The sequence below is a fragment of the Rhinopithecus bieti genome, unplaced genomic scaffold (genome assembly GCF_001698545.2).
Source record: "Rhinopithecus bieti isolate Rb0 unplaced genomic scaffold, ASM169854v2 scaffold_12512, whole genome shotgun sequence".
Taxonomy (NCBI): Eukaryota; Metazoa; Chordata; class Mammalia; order Primates; family Cercopithecidae; genus Rhinopithecus; species Rhinopithecus bieti.
This window is the reverse complement of record NW_016807354.1, coordinates 427,678-439,161: the sequence shown is the minus strand read 5'-3', so window position 1 is coordinate 439,161 and position 11,484 is coordinate 427,678. Positions and strand designations below refer to the sequence as shown.

At 35.1% G+C, this 11,484-nt stretch overlaps 1 pseudogene; it reads right to left on the bottom strand.

Annotated features, from left to right (window-relative positions):
* Positions 1-10,628: 10,628 nt before the first annotated feature.
* Positions 10,629-11,281, bottom strand: LOC108535409 (mediator of RNA polymerase II transcription subunit 28 pseudogene; annotated as a pseudogene).
* Positions 11,282-11,484: the final 203 nt, after the last annotated feature.

Sequence of the window (11,484 nt, the reverse complement as noted above, 5' to 3'; positions counted from 1 at the left end):
AAAATTGTCAAAATTGGTGTCCTTGCCTCAAATCTTGTTCCACTCTAATTTATTCTCCTTTGCAGTAATTGGAACACTCTGAAAGCAAGTGACCAATAGAATATAATGGAAGAGATGGGATGTGATTTTTAAGGTTAGATCATAAAAGACAGTGAAGTCCCCACCTTGATCTCTTAGATTACTTGCTCTGGAGAAAACCAGCCACCAGGTCATGAGGACATTAAAACAGTTCCTGGAGAGGCCCAAGTGGACAGGAACCAACTTACCAGCACTAACTTTCTAGTCACATAGCCATGTGATGAGTGGATCCTACTACCCCAGTCAAGCTTTCATAATTGCAGGCCTCATCAACATCTGACTACAACCTCATGAGAGACCCTAAGCTTCTGTGTGTCAGAATTCCTGACTCACAGAAGCTGCAATATTTAATTAATAATCTTTGGTGATTGTTTAACTTTTATTATGAGCAATTTCAAACATACACAAAATAGAGAGATTTATGTATGACCCTTCATATACCCATTGGTTAGTTTGAACAGTTATTAATATTTTGCTGTTTTTTTCTACATAGTTACATGCAATTATCAAATTTAATGGAATTAACAATAGTTCTTTACTATCAACAAACTTCATATACCAAGTTTCACATGTTGTATTTGATTTACATTTCTTGAGTTTTTCTTATTCTCTAAAATTTTCCCCATCCCCTTTTTTTGCCTTTGATCAATTATAGGTACCAGGTTATATGTCAAATAGAACAGTGTTTCCTACTTTTAATATTTGAAATATGAATTATTCAGGGATCTTATTAAAATGTAGATTATTCTTCAGTAGGTTTGGGAAAAGCTGTGACATTGTATGTTTCCAACAAACTCCCAGATGACACTTGTTTTAATAGTCTGAAGACCACACTGAATAACAGTGTTTTATAACCCACTCCAGATGTCATGAATCAGAATCTACATTTTCCCAAGATTCCTAGTTGATTCATATGCATATCAAAATTTGAGAAGCATTGCTATTAAATGAGAAAGCAGGACCATATATAGTAAGGAAATTATAATTATTTTTTACCTTTTCTAAGTCCCTTAAGAGAAGGGTGTGATTTGCCTTTTGTTTATAATCAGTTTCTGTTCTGATTGGTCAATCTGCTTTTTTAATTGCCTGAAACCCATGTCATACTGGTTAAGTATTTTGAATACTTCTGTTATTTTATATATATATATAATTTTAATAGATTGCCAGATAGACATTTACAAGTAACTGAAACTCATAATGAACATTTTTTTTCTTGTTGGCAGCTGGTTTTATTACATCTGCTTTTTTTCTAAAGACAAATAGACTAATATGTATTAGTATTAAATCATCATCAGATAATTAATAAGCATCTCCTGGTTTACACAATTATCTCCTAATACTTGCTATAATTCCCTTTCATTAGCCTGTGCTTATAGATAGGCTTTAATTTCCTCAAAACGTTAGAAGAGAATGTCAACTAATGATGAGAAATGTGATTGCATCTCTCTGTGCTCAAGACTCACGCAAGTACTGAGTGTTCAGAATTCTCAGTGTTCAGAATTTTTAAATATCAGAAATAAAGACAAGATGTATCATGGAATACAATAGTGATATTTGTTGGAAAATAGAGTAATTTTTTACATTATCATAATAAGAACTAAGTAAATCTTAAGACACCTTGATAGTAACAGCAAAGAGAGAATCTTAAGTCTTGTGGAGTATTTAAAACAGATATATTGTTATTTTAAAGCAGAGAATATTTAAAAATAACTAAATTCAAATATATTTATCTTATTTATATTGTTTGAATTTCTTCATTATAGGTATTTTCTTTCCTTTTAGAGAAATTCACTTTTAGAAATCGTACTTTTCGTGACTTTACATGCTATTACATTTACATATGTCTGTAACCAGCATGTGCAGTTTGTGTATCTGTGTGTTTTAAAACTTTATTTAGATATCATACTTGTAGGCATCATTATGAGACATGTATTTTCTATATTTAATATTATGTTTCTGAGAAGTCTCCAGATTGTTCCATACTCAGGAATCATTTACGTGCTCTACATTAAAGGAGAAAGGTCTGAAAAAGCTTAATGTACCATTTTCAACAACCAACTTGACTGTTTTAGTCTGAAAGAGAAAATTTCAAATATTAAATTTTAGACATTAGGTAAGATGTCAATTAGGGAAGGTTGGGGGACACATTAGAAATCATTCAAGTAAACTTACTCGTTAGGCAGGTTTTTGATGTGACATTATTAAATTGGGGTGAAAATATACTTATAACAAATGTTTTACCTAAGAGTGTGACTTAGGTTAATACTCTTTATCATGTTTTATACTGTATATTTCTTGCCCTCTCTTCTATTTTTCATTTTTTGTTGTGTTAAAACTTTAATTTACTATTTATTGTGTTTACAAAATATATCTAATCCTAAATCCCAGGGAATGTATTTTGATCAGTACAGGGAACAATACTGTGACACGTTTATGGATTAATATCATGAAATAATAAATATTTACTAGATGAAATACACAAAACAGTTGAATAGATTTTGCTCAATCTTTCTTACAGTATCACCAAGAGACCAGTTGAAAAATAACAGCACTAAAGTGTTTTTTTTTAGAAAATTTATAATAATTGAAAACAGAACTTTAAGATGAAGTTGCCAGCACAATCTTACGGCATCATCCCTAGGCACTGTCAGTGAGATTGAAATTTTTGATCTCCATTATTATTTTTGACATAGTACCTTCACAGACAGAGCACAGGTAAATCATGTTCTGTAATGAATTCAGTTCATAGTGCCAGTATCTTGAAAGGCACTGTGCACCGGTGCTTCCTATCATATATCAACAGGGGATTACTAGTCTCAGCTCTTCTCATTTTGCTCTGCAAACTCTGGTGTTTATCTTAATCTTTTCTCTTTTTCCTTACCAACATATCTTTTTTGCATCATTCAGGCAATTTTGCCTAGATATCTTCTTTGGGGATTACAATTTCTTTTATATATCCTGGGATCTCTTCTAATAACTAGTGGAAAGGAATTAGGGACTTCAACATTGTTGATTTGTGTGTGTGCTAGTCCAATCTAGCAGCAGTTTTTTTTATATTCCTAATAAACACAGGAAGAAATTCAGCTTTCTCAATTGCTTGATCACTTTCTAGATTATTGACTCCCAGTAATGCTGGTAAATGAGTTAACTGAGAAAGAAACATCATACTACTTTTATTTTGGGGAGGAGGGACCATTAAAATCAATAAAATCAATTGAAGTTTTCTAAATAAAACAGAAAAAATCCTACTAACCATTAAGAAAAGCAAAGTGGAATTCAAATTTGTCTGATAGAAACGTAATTATCTTTTATATCATGAGCATCATGTTGTTTGTTTATTTTATGCTGCAAGGATTAAAATTTAATTATAAAATAAAACGAAATCTTAATTTCTCTGTAAATGACCCATTTTTAAACTTATGAGTTTATTGTGACAATGTAATAAGGATACTTTTAAATTATTGTATTTGTTTTACCTTGGAAGTAGGACGAAATTTTCCCTGTACTCCATTCAGCCTACCCTTGGGCAAAACAGTAGTTCATCTCCCCAATATCTTGATTTTCTTTTATCTCCTCTTGTTTTTATTTTGTGCAATAGATTCCTCTCAAGAACTTAAAGTTCCATATTTTCTGTTTCTTTATCCCTTTTTTTAAAACTTGATCTCAAGAAAACATCTTATTGATTCATTCAAAGTAGCATAGATATTTTATTAAACTTTTTAAATTTCCATTTTAACACAAGACAAACTTCTAATTTTACTTACACCCATAAATGAAATTCAAATTAGGTATGAGTTGGAGAGGGGGACAACATTTGAGGCATGTCTCATCTTATCATTTTATATAATATTGAAACTTATGCAATAAATTATTTTCTATTACATTTGTGCTAGATGTCTGTTGTCACCTCAATACTATCACCACTGCATTCCAAGGCTGGAAACTGGATTTTTCAAGAATGTACTTTCTTGGATGGTTCTGAGTTAAAGGCTCCCAAATTCCATTCGGTCTCCCTTGTCATCAGAAGCAGTTCTTCCCCACTGCCAGAGAAGATTAGCTTCCCTTGCGTGAAGAATCTATGATGAGCTCTTTTGAAGTAATCACCTTTCTAGAGAATGTTGATCATTCTAAATCTCAGTCCCACCTCCTCTCATTTTTTTTTCTAGACATTTATTTAGACTCAAGGTCCTATAAGATACAGGAAGATAAATACGAAGTGTGACCTAGAAGAAGATACCAAACTTGCCCCAAATGATAAGATTTTGCCGGTTTATGTTAGGAGAAACATGAAGGTGATAAGGGCATCTGTCTCTCTCTCTGTCTGTCTTCTCTCTCTTTCTCTCTCTCTCTAATAAAGACTCTAGATTTAATGTGCTGCCTTGAGCACATAGGAGAGGCTCTAACAGTGTGCTCTGGTGGTTGACTAAAACCTGAACCTAGCAGTCACTATTGTCAAAGTCTGGGATTTAATTTTCCTCCCCTTGGAAGCTACTAAGTTAGCCTGTTACAATTTTATGGATACCTGTTACAGTTTCACAGAAGACATGGAGAAATGAGATTTCTGGGCCAGGGTAGGAAACTTTATTATTCACACCATAGCAAGCAGCATGGGCATCATGTTTGCATCATTTCTCCTTATTTCCCAAGTCCCAAGGGATAATTCAGAGGGCCCAAGTGGATGATGTTCACACAGTGGGTTTGTGTTGTAACTGAAGAACAACGAGCTTGGTGAATCGCCTATTTTGTATATAGCATGCATACTCTTCGACTGTCAGAAACATTGCCTCATACCTGAAAGTTGGCCACTGAAAACACAATCTTGTCAAATGCTGGAGGTTGAGAGCAGTCAGGACCTTCTACTCATGGAATACAAGATCATGCAGTTTTGCTCAGAGTTCATGGCAAATTGCCTTTCCATAAATCCCCTTCGCCCTAATTATTCTTAGCCAAACTCACATTTTCACATGTATGTGCACTCCATTGGCCACTCTGATTAATCTGATAAACAGAGGCTAAATCCAAATCCATTTAATTTGTTTCATACGGCATGTAATTAAGGATACTCTCAACAAAATTTCAAGCAGCAGTTTGAGACCAATCTGCAGTATTGACCTCAACTATGCCCCACAAGATTGTGGACCCAGTCAACTGTTAATAAGTGCTAAGAGGATCAGTAGGTCTCATTTGAGATGGACAAGATGTGATCTAAGGTCAGTCTATTATCCATTATCACCTTCTCAAGGGAGTTTAGAATGAACTGCTGATCTTTGGTTTCATTGCCAATAATTACGACGGCAATAGATGGGACTAAAATCCCATTCCCAAAGGAGAGACGTTCTATGGTCTACTCTCCTCTACAAACAGACAAAACTTGAAGGGCACAGATAACTCCAGTTTGGGATTTGTTGATTAATTTGATCTGAATGATCACTGTATTGGTTTGGTTTAGCCACAAAGGCAGTACAATCAAGAAGGTGCAATGTTAATTACTATACATTGCATAACCCAAGGCTGTATGAGTGTCTGGAGAGTCATATGAATTTATCTCAGTAAGATGGAAAAATGGTTGTGTAAGTCATTGTCTTTGTCTACATACAAGTGAGGATCCATATTCTGAAGCTGATGTTGATGGCGTCAGGCACAACAAAATAGTTTAGAACCCGTCATGTCTAAATGACATATTATGTTTTCATAACACATGAATGGGTATGACAAATCCTGGAGCAAGTTAGATTGCCAGCTGCAGCTGCTGCTTGACTCTGAAAGATCAGGCAACTGCTAGAAGGGATATTCTCAGCAATTAAAGAATATACCCACATTTGTTCCCTGACATATTTAGTTAACAAGGAGGGTCAAATTGAAGGCCCTTGTAACTGCCTCTTCTTGCCCTAAGAGTAAACAAAACAATACAGCTCTCCTGGAGGGATTTCAAATGTTTGTAGCACAATCAAGTGCTTCCAAGAAGCAGAGATGGTTACTCATACCACATCCCCATTAAAGTTATCTGTTTGTCTTGTGCAGAAGAGAGGCAGAGGCTGAAGAAGGAAAGAAGAATATTATAAACTTAATCAGATAGCAACCCATTTGCAGGTAGTGTTCTGAATGTGATTTCTCTACTTGAGAAAAGTAATTTTGTCCATGCTATCTGGTATACAACTAATGTTTAGGGAAATTTCTTTTTCTTTATACCTGTTAGTAGAGACAATCAAATGTGGTTGAATAACAAGAAAAACTACACAAGTCAAATTTCAGAGAAGAATGGATTCCAAGCAGATACTAGTAAACTGTGAAGGAGTTTAGAAAATATTAGGCAATGTGAAGAGTGGCATGGGATGAAGACTTTTGAGTAGGCTAGAATTTGATGGTTTAGGGCTATTTAGAAAAGAATTTGCCACGTTTTAGAGTTCACTTTAAGTATAATGGACAGGGCAGTCGATTGATCTGATTTATGTTTTAGAAGGTACTTTCATCTGTCATGTGTAAAATGGATTGAAGTGGGGCAAGAGTGTTAGTCAGGAGGCAATTAGAAGGTTATTGCCTAGTCCAAGTGAGAATTATGTTGGCTTGGACTGAGATGGTAGTAGTGCAGATGCATCAACATGGATAAATTAGGGAAAGTTTTGGAAAGCAGGGTCAATAGAACTTGATAATGGATTTAAGGTGAGAAACCAAAGGTAACCCTAGGTTTGGGCTTGAGCAAGCCAAACTGGTTAATAGTTTACTGTGCTAGAAGAGACATGAAAGGTGAGGTAAGGGATTGCAGAATGTAGGGAAAAGGTATGATGGGGGAGTAGGAAGACAGAATTCTCAGAGCATATAATATTTGATAATTATTTAACTTTTTTTCAAGTTTTATTTTAGATTTAGGGGTACATGTACAGGTTTGTTACAAGGGTATATTGCATGATGTTGAGGTTTGGGGTCAGGTGGAAAACGCATCACCCAAGTGGTGAGCATAGTACCCAATAGGTACCCAACAGTACCCAATAGGTAGTTTTTCAACTATCCTCTCTCCCTACTCCTGTAGTCCCCAGTGTCCATTGGTCCCATCCTTATGTTCATGACTACCTAATGTTTATCTCTTACTTATAAGTGAGAACATGTGTTTCGGCTTTCTGTTCCCCTATTAATTCACTTAGAATGATGGCCTCCAGCTGCATCCATGTTGCTGCAAAGGACATGTTTTCATTCTAATTATGGCTGTGTGGTATTTCATGCTGGATAAGTACCTCATTTTCTTGATCCAGTCCAGTGATGGTGGACACCTAGGTTGATTCCATGTCTTTGCTTTGGTGAATAGTGCTGCAATGGACATACGAGTTGCATCTGTCTTTTTGGTGGAATAATTTATTTGCCTTTGGGTATATACCAAGTAATGAGACTAGCGGGTCAAATGGTAGTTCTATTTTTAGTTCTTTGCGAAATCTCCAAACTACTTTCTATAGCGATAAAACCAATTGACACACCCACTAACAATGTATAAATGTTACCTTTACTCTGCAGCCTTGCCAACATCTGTTTTTTGACTTTTTAATAATAGTCATGCTGACTGGTATGAGATGGTATCTCACTGTGGTTTTCATTTCCATTTCTCTGATGATTAGTGATGATGAACAATTTTTCATATGTTTGTTGGCCCCTTGTATGTCTTATTTTGAAAAGTGTCTGTTCATTTCTTTACCCACTTTTTAATGGGGTATTAGTTTTGACTTGTTGAGTTGCTTAAATTCATTGTAGATTCTGGATATTAGAAATTTGTCAGATGCATAGTTCGCAAACATTTTCTCCCATACTGTAGGTTGTCTGTTTACTCTGTTGACCTTTTCTTTTGCTCTGCAGAAGCTCTTTAGTTTAATTAGGTCTCACGTGTCAAGTTTTGGTTTTGTTGCAGTTGCTTCTGAGGACTTACCATAAATATTTTTACCAAGGCTGATGTTGAGAAGGGTATTTCCTAGGTTTTCTCTGAGGATTTTTTACAGTTGTAGGTCTTAGATTTAAATATTTAATCCATCCTGAGTTAATTTTTGTATATAGTGAAAGGTAGAGATCCAGTTTCATTCTTCTGAATATGGCTAGTCAGTTATCCCAGCACCATTTATTGAATAAGAAGTCCTTTCCTCATTGCTTATTTTTGTTGACTGTCAAGGATCAACTGGTTGTTAGTGTGTGGTTTTACTTCTGGATTCTCTGTTCTGTTCCATTGACCCATATGTCTGTTTTTGTACCTTTACCAATGGCTTTGCTAAGCCATTTTGGTTACTGTAGCCTTGTAGTATAATTTGAAATTGAGTAAAGTGATGCCTCTCACTTTGTTCTTTTTGCTTAGGATTGTTTTGGCCATTTGGGCTCTTTTTTTGGTTCTATATGAATTTTAGAATAGTTGTTTCTAATTCTGTGAAAAATGACATTGGTAGTTTGATGGGAATAGCATTGAATCTGTAGATTGCTTTTGGGAGTATGGCCATTTTACAAATATTGGTTCTTTCAATCCATCCACCAGCATGGTATGTTTTTCCATTTGTTTGTGTCAGCTATGTTTTTTAAGTTTTTTTTCAGCAGTGTTCTGTAATTCTCCTTGTAGAGTTCTTTCATCACCGTAGTTAGATCTGTTCCTAGCTATTGTTTTTGTGGCTATTTTAAATGGAATTATGTTATTGATTTGACTCTTAGTTTGGACATTATTCTTATATAGAAATGCTACTGATTTTGTACGTTATTTTGTGTCCTGAAACTTTGCTTAAGTCACTTCTCAGTTCTTGGAGCCTTTCCTCAGAATATTTAGGGTTTTCTAGGTATACAATCATATTGTTCACAAAGAGAAATACTTTCTCTTGACGACTGTTTTGGCTCGGACTTCCAGTACTGTACTGAATAGGAGTGGTGAGAGTGAGCATCCTTGTCTTGTTCCAGTTCTTAAGGGGAATGCTTCCAGCTTTCACCTGTTCAATACGATGTTGGCTGTGGGTTTGTCATAGATGGCTCTTATTATTTTCAGATATATTCCTTTGATGCCTAGTTTGTAAAGGGTTTTCATCATAAAGTGATGTTAGATTGCATCAAAAGCTTTTTCTGCATGTTTTTAGATGATTATATGATTTTTCTTTTCTGTTTATGTAATGAATTATATTTGTTGATTTCCATATGTGGAACCAACCTTGCATCCTAGGAATAAAGCCTACTTTATTGTGGTAGATTAACTTTTTGATGTGCTGCTGGATTTGGTTGGCTCAAATTTCATTGAGGATTTTTGCATCTATATTTATCAGTGATGTAGGCCTGTAGTTTTCTTTTCTTTCTTACTTTTTTTTTTTTGTTATGTCTTTGTCAGGTTTTAGTATCAGGATAATGCTGGCTTTGTAGAATGAGTTGGAGAGGAGTCCCTCCTCCTCAATTTTTTGTAATAATTGCAGTTGGATTGATACCTACATTTCTTTGTACATCTGGTGGAATTCAGCTGTGAATCTATCATGTTCAGGGCTTTTTTTGGTTGGTAGGTTTTACATTACAGATTCAATTTTGAAACTCATTATTAATCTGTTCAGTTTCAGTTTCTTCCTGATTCGATCTTGGGAGGTTTTGTGTTTCCTGAAATTTAACCATTTCTTCTAGATTTTCTAGTTTATGTATATAGAGATGTTCCTAATAGTCTCTGAGGATCTTTTGTATTTCTGTGGTATTGGTTGTAACATCACCTTTTTTTTCTGATTGTGCTTATTTGGATCTTCTCCTTTTTTTCTTCATTAATCCAGCTCCAGCCTATTGATCTTGTTTATTAGTTCAAATAGCCAACCTTTGGCTTTATTATTTGTATGGATTTTTGGGTCCCAATTTCATTCTGTCCTGGACTGAATTTAGTGATTTTTCTTCTGCTGCTAGCTTTGGGGGCAGTTTGTTCTTGTTTTTCCAGTTCCTTTAGTCATGATGCTAGATGGTTAATTTGAGATCTTCCTAACTTCTTGATGTAGGTGTTTAGCCCTATAAACTTTACTCTTAACCATGTTTTTGCTGCATCCAAAGGATGTTGATATTTTGTGTTCCGGTTTTATCTCAAAGAATTTTTTTTATTTTTGCTTTAATTTTATTGTTTTCCTGAAAGTCATTCAGGAGCATATTGTTTATTTTCCATGTAAGCATTACAAATGTTGTTGCATTAAATTCTTCTTGGGGTAGTTTGAAGTCTTGAAACAGAGCAAACTTTCGTATTTTTCTACACTACCACTGAATGGGGTAATTATCATAAAAGTCCTACAACCAAAATCCTCATCCCCTGATTCTCAGGCTATTATAATTTTTACATGAGATCAGACTAATGTAACAATCGAGAACATATATAAAAAGATGAAAAGTCATAAAAAAGTTTTTTTAAAACATGGAAAATTATAAAAAAATAATCTATAAGTGATATGACAGTAATACTCTAAAACTTTGCTAAAGATAAAAAAATTTACTTGGTTTGCCCAAGCCAGAGACATTTTATAAAGTACCCAAGAAATTAACAGCTATAAAAATAGCGAAAAAATTTTAGATGGGAGCGTAAAACTAAAATCAACTCATTTTCTGGCAGAGTTCTTCCAAAATGTCAAGTCCACAAGAAGGGATGTGTGGCAAAAAGTGTCTGCATAGAGTTGTCTCAGATACCAGCCACTCTCGTGCTGACAGTCTGTCCTTTTGCTCAGATTGGCTTCAGAGGTGCAAGTATATTGGCAGATGCCTACTCAAGATAGGCCAACGAACCCTGAGGGATGTCAGCTGGCTTTTTGTGCTGCACATTGATGTCCTCCAGCACCTCCACGAATGCCTCAACTGTGTCAAGCTCTGGACCAGCATGTCTTTCCACTATAATTCATTCCTTAGTTCTAAGAAATCCTCCTTGATAGCATTGTCTGGTTTCAGATAATTACAATCTTTTTGAAGAAAAAAACATTCTGTCTGTCTTGCAATATCCAGAAACTTCTGGATACACTGATCAACACCAGTTTGAATTTCTTTCTGATTGGTGCCATTGACATAGTTCCGACTCACCAGAGAAGCAAAGCAAGCCTGAAAATATGACTTCAACTTTTCCATCAAGGTACTATTATAAGGTATCAGAGAACCTGGAGCTTCCTGAAAAAGCAAAGCCTAGCTAGCTTGGGAGCCCCAGTGGAGGTGGTGGGGGACCCAGTGGCTTCCCAGGGAACATACCACCTGGTGGAGCTCCCATATCTTGAATGAGATTTCTTTTATTTATTTATTTATTATTTATTTTTATTATACTTTAAGTTCTAGGGTACATGTGCATAACGTGCAGGTTTGTTACATATGTATACTTATGCCATGTTGGTGTGCTGCACCCATCAACTCATCAGCACCCATCAATTCATCATTTATATCATGTATAACTCCCCAATGCAATCCCTCCCTCCT